Raw genomic sequence first — 15,577 nt, 5'->3', positions numbered from 1 at the left:
GTTTTATGATTAGCTCTCAACTATTTTAGTTACATTAAAAACTTTATTTTGGATTGCTCTGCATACCAGTACATCTGTATTGACCCCCTGCCTTCCAGATTTTGAGGCACAGTCTAGGGGTCCTGATAAGCAGTAGATTTCTTCAGATAGCAGTGCAGGTCCAGTCGGTGAGCCTTCTATATTTCAGAAGGCCTAATTATTTTCAGACATTTATTATTAGTTATGGTTTTGGTCTACTGGGGCCTTGTCCCAGTTTTAAGACAGTCTTTATTAGCCATGTAGTAGAGATTTCGCAGACGGTTTTGAGATGTCATTAGATGGTTCTGGATTTCATTTACCCTTGTTGAATTCATATCAGACTTATGACCATGATTCCGTTCTGTTATATAATTCCCCATTTCCCTCTAATAAATGAATGTTGTGCATGATTACCAGACAGATAGGGACGCCAGGGTTCGGGATGTCCGTTGCGGCCATGGCCCGGCTCGGGTCGTGACAAAGATGTAATTGAAAAGGTCTTTGTTTTCTCTACAAAATGAAGAGAGAATAGACTTGTGTTCAGTTGATGTGTTATTAATAATTTTAATTTAATATGTCATGTTCTTAAAGCTGAAAAATTAAAAAGATCATGCTTGAACCTGAGCAATGTTTGTTAATTACTTTTACAGATGCATATTTCCACTATTTTGGAACTGGAAATGATGAATTTGAGAGTTATTTTCGAGATAAATCAGGTATGAGCCACAATGGAATGCCTTGATGATATACCAGTTGGGTGTATGAGCAAAGTCCCAAATATGCGACTCGCCTGAAGATGTTATTCAGCGTAGTATCTCGTCTAGAGACTACTGCATATGTTAATTGATTAATAGTGTAACAAGTGATGATCATGCTTAATCTGTAGTATGCATACAGCGCCTTACATAGTGTGCCTGACATGGAACTTATAGTGAATGTGAGTCTGTTGTTCTTGTCTTTTTGGAGTATAAGTTTTATGCTACTTTTCAATGAAGATAAAACACGTCGTTATAGTCCTCAAAGTTTAGTGATGGAAGTGTGGATATCCAGGATGGTGTAGTTCGTCCAATTCAAGTAGTTTGATGACAATATGAGAAACTGTACGTTTTGTCAGGAAATTGATTGAATGACCTGAGGATTTTTCCAATTTCTGTTTATCAGTCAAATATGCCATTGGATATATAGTGAACTAATAATTAAGTTGAATCTATTTCTACATACTGTACACAAATGAAAACAAAATTTGATCGAGTCACAAAGGAAGAAAATTCATGACATATTTTGCAACGGGCAGCCCGGTGCACTAAAGCTCCCGCTATGCGCGGGTTCCTGGTATGGACTGGACCACAAGGGTCTATTGTACATAGTCTCACCTTATATTTTGCAAAGGGCTGTTTTCCGAGGCTTGAATCCTGATCTCCTAGTGGCATGACAGCTACTTATTAACTGGTTACTCCTGGATCCCGCTTCTTAAAAGAGTCTATTTGATCATTAGTTGGTGTATAGACTTTGGCAAAAACCTCTCAAAGTCTAAAATTCAGAAATGTTTGATTGGTTAGAATAATAAATGATATATAGAATTTGAGTTAAACAACATTTCAAGTCCAAATTCCAAAAAAAATTTGATTGGTTAGAATAATACTGTTGGTTGGTGTATACACCTTGACTTTCAAGTCAAAATCCATCTTTTTTCCACACTAAGTTCATGATTGATACAATCATCTTCAATGTGAATGATAAGGTAAGCATCAATGGTTTGATAATGTGCAGAAAGGTTATTTTTTCTTTATTTACTTGCTAATGAAGTGTAATTTTGTTATCGTAATTTTGTTTCTCTTTTTATCCATAGGTACTTATCATAACATTCTTGGGAAAAGGACACTTTTTGGAGTGAAAAAGTTCGCGTTGAAGGCCAAACGGTATCAGAAGCAAGTTTGTATTCGCTGCAGAAACGACTTCACTGTGTAATGGGATAACTCAATACAGTAATGAGATAGATACGCATAAGCGACAGACAAGAATCAAGAATGGAACAACTGCTGGAAGACAGTTCAGTTCCAGCTAGACATATAGAAAGAAATTACTTGTTTCATGAAAAGAAAACGATATAAATAGTTCAGTTACTTTTATGTGACGAGAAAATAGATTTGTGGTTGTGATATTGATTGTTATAGCAGGTAAACTTCAAATTTTTATTTATATGAAAGAGTGTGATGATATATGGATTCGTTGCCCTCCAGCCGATTATAGTTGGTACAAGAGAATCTATGCTTCCCAGACATAGATTCCTACTTTGACTAGCAAGCCAAGATTGACTATTAACAAAACAAAGAATGCAAAGACTACATATCCCTCTGAATGATGAAAAGTGTTTCTTTGCTTTCCTGAGGCTCTAAGAGGGACTTATCACCCTTCTTAGATGGTGTTAAATAATTCTCTTGGAGTGCTCTTTAGGTGTAGACGTTAGTTATGAAGGACAACATGTTGATGTGTAAGTTGTGGTCATGAACAAAGTAAATGGGAGAATCAAAGAAAAAAATCATGTCTTAATTCATAGAGTAACAAACACTTTGGAAAAAATTACAATCTATGAAAGATGAAGGCTTATATTTGCATCACCGGCAGCATATTAGACTTGAATCCTGCAATTTCCAAAAATGAAGGATTAACGTTTAGAGCTTTAAGGATGAAACTTAATCTTATGAAGGATAGAGATTAAGTTGAATAACTAGAAGGTACACACTAATATCTTATCTTGTGCCTTTTCATTCTCGAATTAATTTTGTGTTCAAATTTTACAACCATCCTCGAAAACCAGACTGGATAGTGAGTTGACAGCAGTATATATATTATGGACAGTCAAATAACCAGACCACAACCGAAACCCATGAGAACCGCTTGCCAACTAAACAAATCTCCTTCTTCTTCTTCTTCATCATCTAGCTCAACTGGAGTTGTCGCTTGCGGTACCCCATCATCGCCACCACAATCTTTTGATAGAGGCAATCCACGTAACCCATCATTCCCTTGGTATGAGCTGTTATCAAACGTATCAAATTGTTTTCCTTTGGGAATGCATCCAACAAGATGATTATGAGAGAGATCTAAGACCACAAGAAATGTGAGAGATACAAGTTGTTGTGGAATTTCACCACCTATTTTGTTGGATGAGAGATCCAACAATTCAAGTACAGATAAACATTGCAGGGATGTTGCTATAACACCTTCCAAGCCATTATGAGATAGATTCAGCTCACGGAGTCCAACGAGATCTCCAATGCTTGGGACATAACCTTCAAATCTATTTCTTGAGAAATTAATAATTATGTTCGTTGTCAGAACATGAAAAAATTCACGATCCCATCCCTTTGTTGTAACTATCAAAGTATTCATGTAATAAACAGAATAATAATCATCTATATACTCTCGGGTTTCACTATTCTCACCAATGATTTTCATGGCTTGAAAATTCTCAAAAAGGCTCACGGGTAATTTTCCACTAAATCCATTGGATGAGAGATCTATTACTCGAATTTGAGCAAACAAGTTGTTTCTCCTTGAATCTTTTAGAGGGCCATGCAACTTATTTGATCCCAAACATAAAATCCGCAAATAAGGAAGGCATCCCAACCAATTTGGAAATGTGTCATTCAACTCATTGTTGCCTAAATCAAGGAATTCCAAATATCTGCAATTGATCAACGATGGCGGAACTTTCTCCTGTAGCTTATTCCCGTACAAGTTAAAGATGCGGAGTTGGTTTTCAGTATTAAAAGTTGTATTAATTGTTCCACTGAGACATTGTTGTTTAAATCCAAAACCTGAAGTTCACTCATCTCACCTAAACATTGTGGGATTGTTCCGTTCAAATGATTGCTTCCCAAATCTAGCACTGTCAGTGTTTTCAGATTGCAGACGGCTGAAGCAATCTGTCCACTGAGATTATTTTGAGAAATGCTAAGAGCATATAGTCCCTGTAGGTCTAAGAGTGACTTTGGAATAGGACCTTGCAGCTGATTTTGTTTTAAAACAGCTGAATACAATGTTTTGGAGTTGAACTTGAACTCGTGAATTTTGCCACTGAAAGAGTTATTGCTCAAGTCTAAACCAGATAGTGATGGGAGGGAGAATATCCAGGAAGGTATAGTCCCATTCAAGTAGTTTTATGACAAGTGGAGGTATTTTAGGTTTTTGAGTCCACTTACGTTGGATGGAATTGCACCAGTTAGGGAATTGGATGATAAAGAAAGGTATTCCAAGTTGGAAAGGTCGAAAACTCTTTCAGGCAATGCCTCACGTAAATCTGCACCTGAAAGTTGTAGAGTTGTTAAATAAGGAGAGAAATTTAGAGGAATGGTGGAAGAGATGTTCACTGAGTCAAGGTAAAGCCCTCTTAATTGCGTCAAGTTCTTAAGGCCCGAGTCTAAGCCCTTACGGATCAACAGTCGATATACAAAGAACTTGTAATTTAGAAAGGTGAGAGATTTCTGCTGGGATTAGAACTGTAAAACCTGAATATGATGCGTCAAGCTAGATAATTCACCAAATTTAGGTGAAATGAGCGATCCAGAGAAATTATTATAAGATAAAGACAAGCCGTTTGAGACTGGAGACTGAAACAGACTACTGTTGGTATGAAATTTGCCTTGAAGTCCACTGCAAAAGAGGTAAAGCTCAATTACTTGTCCCATCGTCTCGTCACACTGAACTCTATCCCATGAGCAACAATCTGTGTTCTTGTTCCATGAAAGAGTTCTCAGATTACGATGGCCACAGTAATCAGAAGCAATAGGATTAATGGTAAACATGAGCTTGATTTTTGGGGCACAAATGAGGTAAGGATGACAAGAAAGCAAGTTGACAGAGAAAGGGATATAGCATAAAATGATTAAAACTAATTAAGTTAGTAGAGATGAAATCAAGAAATGTTTGCTTTGTGTCTCTATTCAATAATTTTGATGAGATATATATAGCAAAAATTAAGCAAAGAAAAATCTACTACTACATGTTGCTGCGGAGTAATAAAATTCCAAGAAGATCACCTAGTCACTTTCAATCAAATTTTAAGTTGGCAATTACATAATTGATTATTCGTTGAAAACGTCACTAAATGGTAAACAATAATGAGAAGCATTAGGATTAATGGGAAACATGTGCTTGAATTGTAGAAGGGCTAGAGCTTGATGTTTGGGGCACAAATGAAGTAAGGATGAGGAGAAAGCAAGTTGACAAAGAAAAGGATATAGCATAAAAAATAGTACAAGTTTTACACAATCCATTGCTGCACTAAAATGATCAAAACTAATTAAGTTGGTAGAGAAAAATCAAGAAATGTTTGCTTTGTGTGTCTATTCAATAATTTTCGGTGACCAAGTCATTTTCGGTGAATAGTGAGGATTCATATAGCTTACCAAGACTAGCTTGCGGTTGAAGCTTAGTTAATGCAATTTCGAAGAAGAAAAAGAAGTAGACCCTGCTAATGCAAGATACTTTGTGCACCAGGATGCCCTTTTTTTAAGAAGGAAGAAAAGTTTGACAAAGACAACTCGAGTTTGATGGAACCAATTTCCAAGAACGTGTTTAGAACTTGGAGTGGGGACTTTCTTTGGACCCTACCAGACTGTCCGTTTGTTAATGGAGAAAGAAAAGTCTATAAGATTGATAATTTGTGTAGATCTTGAATTCTTGAATAGTTTTATGCTTTGTGCAAATTTTTTAGAAATGAAAAGTTGATGTTACCTATTATAAGTACTGAAAAATGACATGAAGAATAAGTAATTAATGTTAAATATAAAACATGAAAAAAAAAAATACCTTCTCTTGATATATTAAAAATAACAAGTAAAAATAAAAATTTATTTTGCAAGAGGAAGCAACTTGCAAGTAACTCATTCAGGCATCTTTCTAGAAAGTCTTGCATCAATTTCCTAAAAAATTGTTGAAGTTTCTTTTCTTCTATACATAGAAAGTTGAATCAATTCAATAGTCACATAAATATAAATATTACACCTTTTTTAAAAACTATAAGCTTCAAAAATTTTATAGCCACAAAAAATTATAACATGTCAAAATCACAAATTATAAAAGTATTTATTTCATTATTAAATTTCATATTAAATAAAATTTTGCCACGTAAATTAAAATGAAAAAAAATAATTTTTTTCTTTTTTTTTTGGGGGGGTTTGGGCAAGAAAGTAAAGTAGAAAATAAGATTATTTTTTTTATACTTGAATCCAACCTTTGAAAAAGACCCCTTGTTGACTACCAAGTCTTCCTTTGAAAAATTCTCACAAAAGAGTCCTTCCAATAAATTATTCCACTTGTCTTTCCTCTTGTTCACACAAAAAAGAAAAGAAAGTTTGGTGTATTAAATCTATTAGGATATATTATTAACCATGTAATTTGTGTAATAGTATTATATTCTCATCCCATGCAAGGACTATTTATTATATTAATAAAATCTTTATTTGAATAGATCATTGTGTTAACATGTGTGTCCTTTACTTTTAAAGTAGATAATTTTGTGTATGGAGTATTTTAACTCATGCATGGAAGATTAAAATTGTCGGTTCTTATAAGTAATAAATTAACGTTCACAATCAATGATGAGGTAGGACAAACATCTTGATGATTGTAGCACAAGATTAAATATAATTTGATCTTATTTATGGGAGTGGTAATATTCCACCTTCTTGTGTTAGTACATTTTGAATGTATTGAATGGACCGATTAGAGATATTCGTTTATGTTCTTAATATTAATAAACAATTTCTCTAGTCCATTACATGTACTTATACTCTTAATCTTGATATAATTATTATGATCTATGTGGTTTGTTTTGTCGTTTTAATCTATTAAAAGGTGAGACATTTTTGTGAGTCAACATATTTATGATAGGTTGGATGATGACGAATCACTTAGTGAAATATTACTTAGTTGATAGAACCATGTCTCGGACTTGAGAAGAAGACACCCCTTTACGATTACTTATAAGTTTTCACGTGAAAATCCTGCAGGTGGATTTTGTATCCGTCATATGAAATAAGTTAAGCATTATAAATAAAGGATTAAATTAATTAATGAATTAAATTTTTTCCAGAGAATTTAATTTAATTGATTGGTATCGGTAATTCTAACAAGGGGAGTTAAATAAGATGTAATGAAAGATTTTGAATCGAGGAGTGCAATTACAGTTTTTTAGTGGAATAATTTATAATTTATTATGATATGATAATTCTTTCATCACCGAATTAATATCATAATTGAAAGCCTCACTTAATAAATCTGTGATCCCTACCATACCGGATTAATTAATCATTTTGGAAAAGAAGGGAAAAACTTTATAGAAGAAGTGATTTTGTTTTAGTTATTGGTCTTCTATTAATAAGGAAAGAATGAATTAAAAAATCAGGTTTAATGACTGCATTAAGGCCAAAAAATATTTTGGGTATTAAACCCATAATAAATGCAAAAACGTTTAATGGCATAATTGCAGCAATAAAGGAAAAAAACGTTTTGCCCCTTTATCTTCCCTTTTCATTAAAGATTGGGAAAAAATAAGGGATGATTTTTTTATTCAAGATAATCTTCTTTATAATCTTCTTTTCTGAAAAATAATCACTTGCCACTCAAGTGTTGATTGAAAAATTTTAATTCGGTTTTGGTAGAAGATCGCAGTCCTGGAAAGCAAAGTGTTGAACGAGTTTTATGAAAGCTTCAAGAGGTAAGATTTTTGATTCTCGTTTTAGTTATGTTATCTAGATATTATGTAAGTTATTGATACTGTAGAATTATTGCTTTCGATGTGCATGTTCTAACAATTGGTTTCAGTAGTCTTCTTACATACGCTAGATAATGTAAAAGAAATTACATTTGTTGTACATATTTCAGATAATAATTGTATAAATTATGTTGTTGTTGGCTGTTTTTCATGTTTTTGATATCATGTTGTTGTTGGTTGTTTTCCATGTTTTTGATGATGTTATTAGTTCCAACAGAACTTAAGTTTATCATCAAGAAAGTGTAAAACAAATTTTGCGTAGTTTTGTGAAAATTAATTTTGTAGATTAAGGGATAAACGATGATGAGTCTCGACTACGACCAACTATAATCATTACTCACTGTATGAACAGTAGCAGTAAGGCCAAGCAGTGCAGGTAGCCCTGCTGTCCCTCGCAACAGCTCAGCCAATAATTGTCGATTTGGTCGGTTTTGGAGTTCTTCAATTTTTAACAAACTCTGAATGACCAGAAATTTGGTACGTTTATTGAAAATGACCCATTGAACAATACACTCATTAAACTGTGATTCAGGCCATTTTTTTGGTCATTCGGGGTCGTTTTGATGAGTTTTTGGGTGTTTTTATATTTTAGAAAAAATTATAAATTCTAAAAAAATTATTCTTTGCAAATCAGTGGTGATAGGGATCATTCCTTATGATTTTAAGTGGTTAATAATAGTACATAATATGAGTTTATATGTTGACATCGGTCATCTTCCCCATCGGATAAACTTGTATATTGTAATACTATTTTATAGTCTCTTATTTTTTATGACTCGTATTAACTTTCCAACTAAGTTACATGTTGGTTCAATGGTATAGAAACTTATGAAATGTGATATTTATCTAATTTAAATCAACAGTTGACTCTCAAACTGAGTTGGTTCTATTTCATTTAAGAGATAAAATATCTGACATTACATGTATATTTGCTTAACGAAACAGCTAAAATATCTGACATTATATGTATATTTGCTTAAATGGTTAAGTTTCCCTAACGATTCTAATTGTTTATGTGCATTGGTATATGTGTGATATGGTTTTGAAGAATTTTATTATTCTGAAACATGTCTAATAATCTATTTTAATTTGACTATATAACAGATTAGCCATATCTTCATTCAATCCCTTAACTTCTATCCTGAATCAAAATAAATTAGAAGGCCCTAACTATGTGGACTGGAAACATAATTTGGATATTGTTCTTACTGCTGAGGGCTTTAAATTTGTACTGGTTGAGAAATGTCCTGTTAAGTCGAATGAACCCACTGATGATGAGATTAAAGCCTACGATAAGTGGGTCAAGGCTGACGAGATGGCAAGATGTTACATTCTTGCCTCTATGGCAAATGTGTTGCAGCATCAACATCATTCCATGACAACTGCTTATGATATGCTTGAATCTCTCAAAGAGATGTTTGGTGAGCAAAATTGTGCTACAAAGCAAACGTCCATGGAAGCTCTTTTGACCACAAAAATGGTTGAAGGAACTTCGATAAGGGAACATGTTCTCAAAATGATGAGTCTATTCTTGGTGCAGTTATTGATAAGGAGTCTCAGGTTGAGATGGTCCTACAGACTCTGCTAGACAGTTTCTAGCAGTTTCGCTTGAATTATAATATCAATAAGATGGACTTATCTTTCGCAAAACTGTTGAATAAGCTGCAAGTGGCAGAATCTATCATTAAGCAACAAGCTTCTCCTGTGGCGTTGATGGTTGACAAACCTTCAAATTTGACTTCTAAGACGAAAGGCGAAAAGAAAAAGAAGAAGAATCCTCGTAAGGTTTCAGGTGCTAATGGTGGTGTGGCTAAGCCTAAGGGAATATGCTATCATTGCAAGCAACCTGGTCATTGTAAGAAACAACGTACATCTTTTTCATATGTCGTTGAAACATTTTTAGCGGTTGTTTCTACACAATTTTGGGCTATAGATTCGAAAGCCACTAATCATATCTGCACATCATTGTAGGGGTTTTAGGAAATACGATGCCTAAGTGAAAATGAACTTAACGTGTTTCAAGCCAATGGGGAACCAGCACCAGCCTTAGCTATAGGAAATATTTCTATTTAGTTTAGTAGTTCTAGAGTTTTGACTTTGAATATTGTTCTTTACGTACCTTCTATAAGAAGGAATTTGCTTTCAGTTTCAAGAATAATGGATGCTGGTTACAATGTTTATTTTGCTAATAATTGTGCAATTATTAAATTTAATAGGCATTTTATTATTTCTACTCCTTGAATACATGATTTGTTTGTATTTGTTGTGTCCCATGATATGCTACAAAAAATAGAACTTAATAATGTTGATCAATCACATAAAAGAAAATATAATTTCGAAATTGAGTGAAACATACTTATGGCACTTATGTCTGGGTCATATTAACTTAAATAGGATCTCACGGTTGGTTTCTGATGGACCTTTGAGTTCATTGAAAGTGGAGGCACTTTCAACTTGTGAATCCTATTTAGAAGGTAAAATGACCAAGAAACAATTTCCTTCCAGAGGAAATAGAGCCAGAAATAAGTTAGAATTAATTCGTACTGATTTGTGTGGTCCTATGAATATACAAGCAAGAGGTGGTTTTGAGTATTTTGTAACTTTCACAGACGATTACTCAAAATATGAATACATTTATTTTTTGCGTCGTAAATCTGAATGATTTGAAAATTCAAAGAATTTAAGATAGAAACGAAAAAGTGACATAACAAACATATCTATACATTACGATCTGATCGTGGTGGTGAATACTTTTCGGCGGAATTCATTAAAAACTTATCAGAATCAGGAATTACATCTCAATATTCTGCTCCAGGATCACCACAACAAAATGGTGAGGCAGAACACCGAAATAGAACTCTTATGGAAATGGTTAGATCAATGTTAAGTTATTCAGATTTACCCTTTTCTTTTTTGGGGTTATGCATTAGAAACTGTAAATTATATTCTAAACTTGGTTCCGTCAAAATCAGTACCTTTAACCCCATCTGAATTATGGAGTGGGCACAAGCCTAGTCTATGGCATATTCGGGTTTGGGGTTGTCTAGCACATGTGCTAAAAGAAAAAATTGATAAATTGGAACCAGAACAGAAATGTGCATTTTTATTGGATATCCAAAAGGAACGAAAGGGGGTTTATTTTATTGTCCTAAGGAACGGAAGGTAATTGTTTCGACAAATGCCAGATTTCTTAAAGAGAATTATTTAATGAACCACGTTCCTAGAAGTAAAATTGTTTTACAAGAATTGGGCAATAGAATAACGAATAATGATACACAAGAACAATTTTTGAAAATCGTTATTGACATACCACTGCATCCACGTCGTGGGAGAAATGTCAATAGACAAGAGGTTTCACAAGAGTAAACACTTGACATCACACTACCTCAAAGTAGTGGGAGTAACGTCGAGCAGCCTGTAATTGTAGAGGAAAACGTTCAGGATAATGTCAAGGAACCTGTCATAGTATAGGAAGACATTGAGGGTGTTCAAAATTTAGTTCCAAATGTAGCAGATCCTGTAGTGACTAGTCGTCGCAGTGGGAGAATTATTAGAAAATCTTTACGGTTTGTGCTCTTAGGAGAATCGTATGATAGAATCCCTGAGGAGCTTAATACGGAACCTCTTAATTACACCGAAGAACTACATGATAAAGATGCTAAAATGTGGATTGCTTCTATGAAATCTGAGATGGAGTTTATATATTCCAATCAAGTCTGGAAACTTGTAGAACCACCTACGGGAGTCAAACCCATTGCATGTAGATGAAAGAGAGGTGTGGATGGAAAAGTGCAAAATTTTAAGGCTAGACTTGTTGCGAAAGGGTTTACTCAAAAAGAAGAAATTGATTGTGATAAAACTTTTTCGCCGGTAGCTATGCTTAAATTCATTAGGATTGTTTTATCCATTGCTTCTCATTATGATTAAGAGATTTGGCAAATAGATGTCAAGATGGCTTTCCTAAATGGAAGTCTTAACTAATGCATTTATATGGCACAACCAAAAGGTTTCATGAAAAGTGGTAATGAACATAATTTTTGTAAACTTAAGAAATCCATTTATGGTTTGAAACAAGCATCTAGTGCATGTAATACTTGTTTTGATAATTCGACTAAAACTTCTGGTTTTAATCAATGTGAAAATGAGTCATATGTTTATAAAAAATGGGATACAGACAGAGTACCATTTTTTATTCTGTACGTAGATGACATTTTGCTCATAGAAAATAATGTGAGCATGTTGAATTCTGTTAATGAGTGGCTATGCTCGTATTTTGATATGAAAGACTTGGGAGAATCGGCTCATATCCTTGGGATCAAGCTTATGCAAGATCGTAAACACAGGATATTAGGATTATCTCAAGCACTTTATATTGATATTATTCTTGCAAGATTCAGCATGCAAAATTCCAAAAAGGAATTCCTTCCTTTTAGGCTTGGAATTACTTTATCAAAAAACCAGTCGCCTAAAATGACCGATGAGATAGAGAGAATGAAGGGGGTTTCTTACGCTTCTGTTGTAGGGAGCCTCATGTATGCTATGTTGTGCACTAGACCAGATATCTGCTTTGCTATTGGCATGGTTAGCAGATTCCAATCTAATCCTGGGCAAGAACATTGGACTGCGGTTAAGCATATAATCAAGTACCTTAAAAGGACTAGGGATTATATGCTTGTATTTCACTCCGAGGATCTTGTACCTATTGGGTATACTGATTTAGATTTTCAGTCGGATAAAGATTCTGGAAAATCTATGTCACAATCCAAACTGGGGCCTGGCCGTGACTGACATCCCAAACCGTGAAGGTCTGAGTGCCTCTTTTCTATTTGAAAATCACGAACACCATTCACACAAAATAAAGAGAAATGCAAAAATAAACAAATGGAATCATGGTCATACTTTTTCAATTTTATAATACGGAATGAAATCAATAGACATCTAGACAATATCTATCTCAGTCTGCAAAATCTTTAATACATCAGAATATAATTACTTGTTTATAACTAGGACAAGTCCCCTAGTCTGACCCAAAACTAAAATGCAAAATAATACTCTAGCACCAAGCCTTCCTAAATAAAGAAGGCTCACCAACTGCACACTAAGCCTCAAACCCTAAAATATAAGGGGTCAATACAAACGTACTGGTATGTGAAACAACTCAAAATATCATGCTTTTAATACAAAATAGATGAGAGAATTACATAAAAATAATGACCATAATACGTAAGTAAAAATACATGGGCATACTTTAGTGATCTCCAAAACACTTCTTTGAAACCATGACTCACTCTTTTTTATTCTTCTGAGCTAGTCGGTACACCCTACAAATCTGAAATTCCACAAGCTATGTGGAACTCGCCCTTAACTCAGTGGCCAAGCCTCCAATCCAAGTAGCCACCAGGATTGGAGTGGTGATACCCCCCATGTGAGCACACCGCAGGAAATCCCCCCATGTGAGATATCCTAAAAATTTCATATCATGTAGGATCATATATCATAAGTCCCGTATCGGCAACTACAGTTTCCGACGATGAGCCCTTGCGCTCAAACTGCTTCTTCGGGTAACCTACTAGTTCTCTTAAGCCCAAATTTTAGTTCTTTAATGAAAACACATTCATACTTTTCAAACATTTAACACTATCTTGTTAAGGGCATGGAATCATCGGGTATCGTCATACCCTGACTTGCAAGCTAATCAAATCATGTCACATCATGTCTACGACCCTTTTCATTTATTATCATATTCATGACCATTCTAGATTTTAAACATCAGATGAGAGAGAGTTATGCAATAGACTTTTCATTTAAATATTTACCAAAACATTCTCCTCCCAATTGTAAAATCAATAGGTGGTCACCTCATATTTGTAATTACTTAAAATCCAAGAAAGACTGTTAATTTGATACACCGAGCATTTATCATGTGAAAACACATTCCCAATATGTCATAAACAGTACCACTCCATGATCATTAAACAAGAACTTACCCATTAGTTTTTCATTTTGAAAGTTCATGCCTTTAAACAATCCATAACAATTTAAATAAAAAATATCATGATAAAAGAGGGGTTTTTGATCATTCATGCTCTCATTCAATCTTTCATTGCACCCAAAAATATAAATATATTGTTATATTCAAAATTCATGATAGATGATTCAAGACAACATACAATTTCTTCGGAACAACTTCATGACATATACTTTTCAAACACAATTTCAAACTTTTTCTTTATAACTATGATTGGGGATCTTTAATGTATTAAAAGTAATAGAAAAATTATGCCCATGATGTTTAGAGAAGTCCCACATACCTTAGATTATAAGATTTGATAAATGGAACCCAAATCTTGATCCGCTTCTTGAAATCTTGAACTTAAGGATTGATTCTTTATTTCTTGTTATTGGAGGAAACCCTAGTTTGATCTTATTTTTTAGAGGAAAAGAGGATCTTGATGTTGTAAAACTGATAATAGTTTAGTAAATAACATTTAGGGTGTTATTTAATTCGTGTGAGAGGTTTTTGGGAAGGGAAAGTACCAAAATACACCGCTAAAAACGTACTTTTTATGTGATTCGACCTCGACTGATACCTCTCTGGAAAACGGGCATAACTTTTTACCATGATATTGGATTTAGTCAAAAATGGTGGTATTGGAAGAGAACTCAAATACATTCAATTTGATATATATTAGGATCTCTAATTTGTTATATACAAAAAGTTATGGTCGATGAAAGTTGACCTAAGTTTAGGCGTTCACCAAAACTCAATCGATAGGAAAGCTTTCAACTCGTCCTTGAGTTAGGGGATTTTGTGACCTCAATTCATAGTAAAAGGAATTAAAACACTATAGGGTTGATCATCACACATATATTAACAAAGAATCATTGGGTTCGGGTCTATACATGTAGAAAAGACGGTTCAAACTTTAGCCCAAAAGGGCGAGGTGTTACATTATCTCCTCCTTGCAATCATTCGTCACCGAATGATGGAAAGGAACCTTCTGGGTCATCCCCCTTCAGGGATACTAATCATAACTTCCTCTAACCCCAAAGTCACCAAATTATGACTAACATTATTATGGGCATGGACATCTACGCTTCTAAACACTTAACACTCTATCTCCAACTCCTTAGAATACTTGCAATACACCTCTAATCACATAACTTACAACTTGATAAAATTTGTAATAACATACCCATGGATCATATTTCCTACCTATATTTCCTCAATTCAACACTAACAAACACCGTACAACAACTCACTAGACTTCTCCAAACTACAATATCAAGAACACAAACTAGGTACGCAAAACAGTTATATACATAAATGTTAAACTTTTCCTTTTTAAGTATACTCTAAAGGCATTGCTTTTCAAGAACTCTACTCCCAATTTTCACTATCCTCTATCGTCATCAACCTACCAATCGCAGTCTCATGAGCATACATATCCTCACTCTTTATCAAATAAAAATCCACTCTCCACTACTTAACATTTTAATATTAGACTATTAATCACATAACTTATATCATAAAATCTTACCTAACGCCATTCTACCGGGGGGGGGGGGGTGAACTTATTCTTATATACTTATGCTCTTATCCACTTAATAACTCACCCACAACTCATCATTTTAACACTAGTCCTCATATACTCATATACCTCATAATGACCACTTAAACTTTTCATAAATTATCAACCTAGACTCTTTTAGAAATCACATCAAGCCTATTAATTCATTCCCACAAAACATACATCATTAATCTTAAGCTACTATTCT

General features: G+C 34.1%; 1 pseudogene; it reads right to left on the bottom strand.

Moving 5' to 3' along the window:
* Positions 1–2,549: 2,549 nt before the first annotated feature.
* LOC107845872 lies at positions 2,550–4,969 on the bottom strand (annotated as a pseudogene).
* Between the last annotated feature and the right edge of the window lie 10,608 nt (positions 4,970–15,577).

Source organism: Capsicum annuum, chromosome 8, assembly GCF_002878395.1.
Source record: "Capsicum annuum cultivar UCD-10X-F1 chromosome 8, UCD10Xv1.1, whole genome shotgun sequence".
NCBI lineage: Eukaryota > Viridiplantae > Streptophyta > Magnoliopsida > Solanales > Solanaceae > Capsicum > Capsicum annuum.
This window is presented reverse-complemented; position numbering and strand designations above follow the sequence as displayed.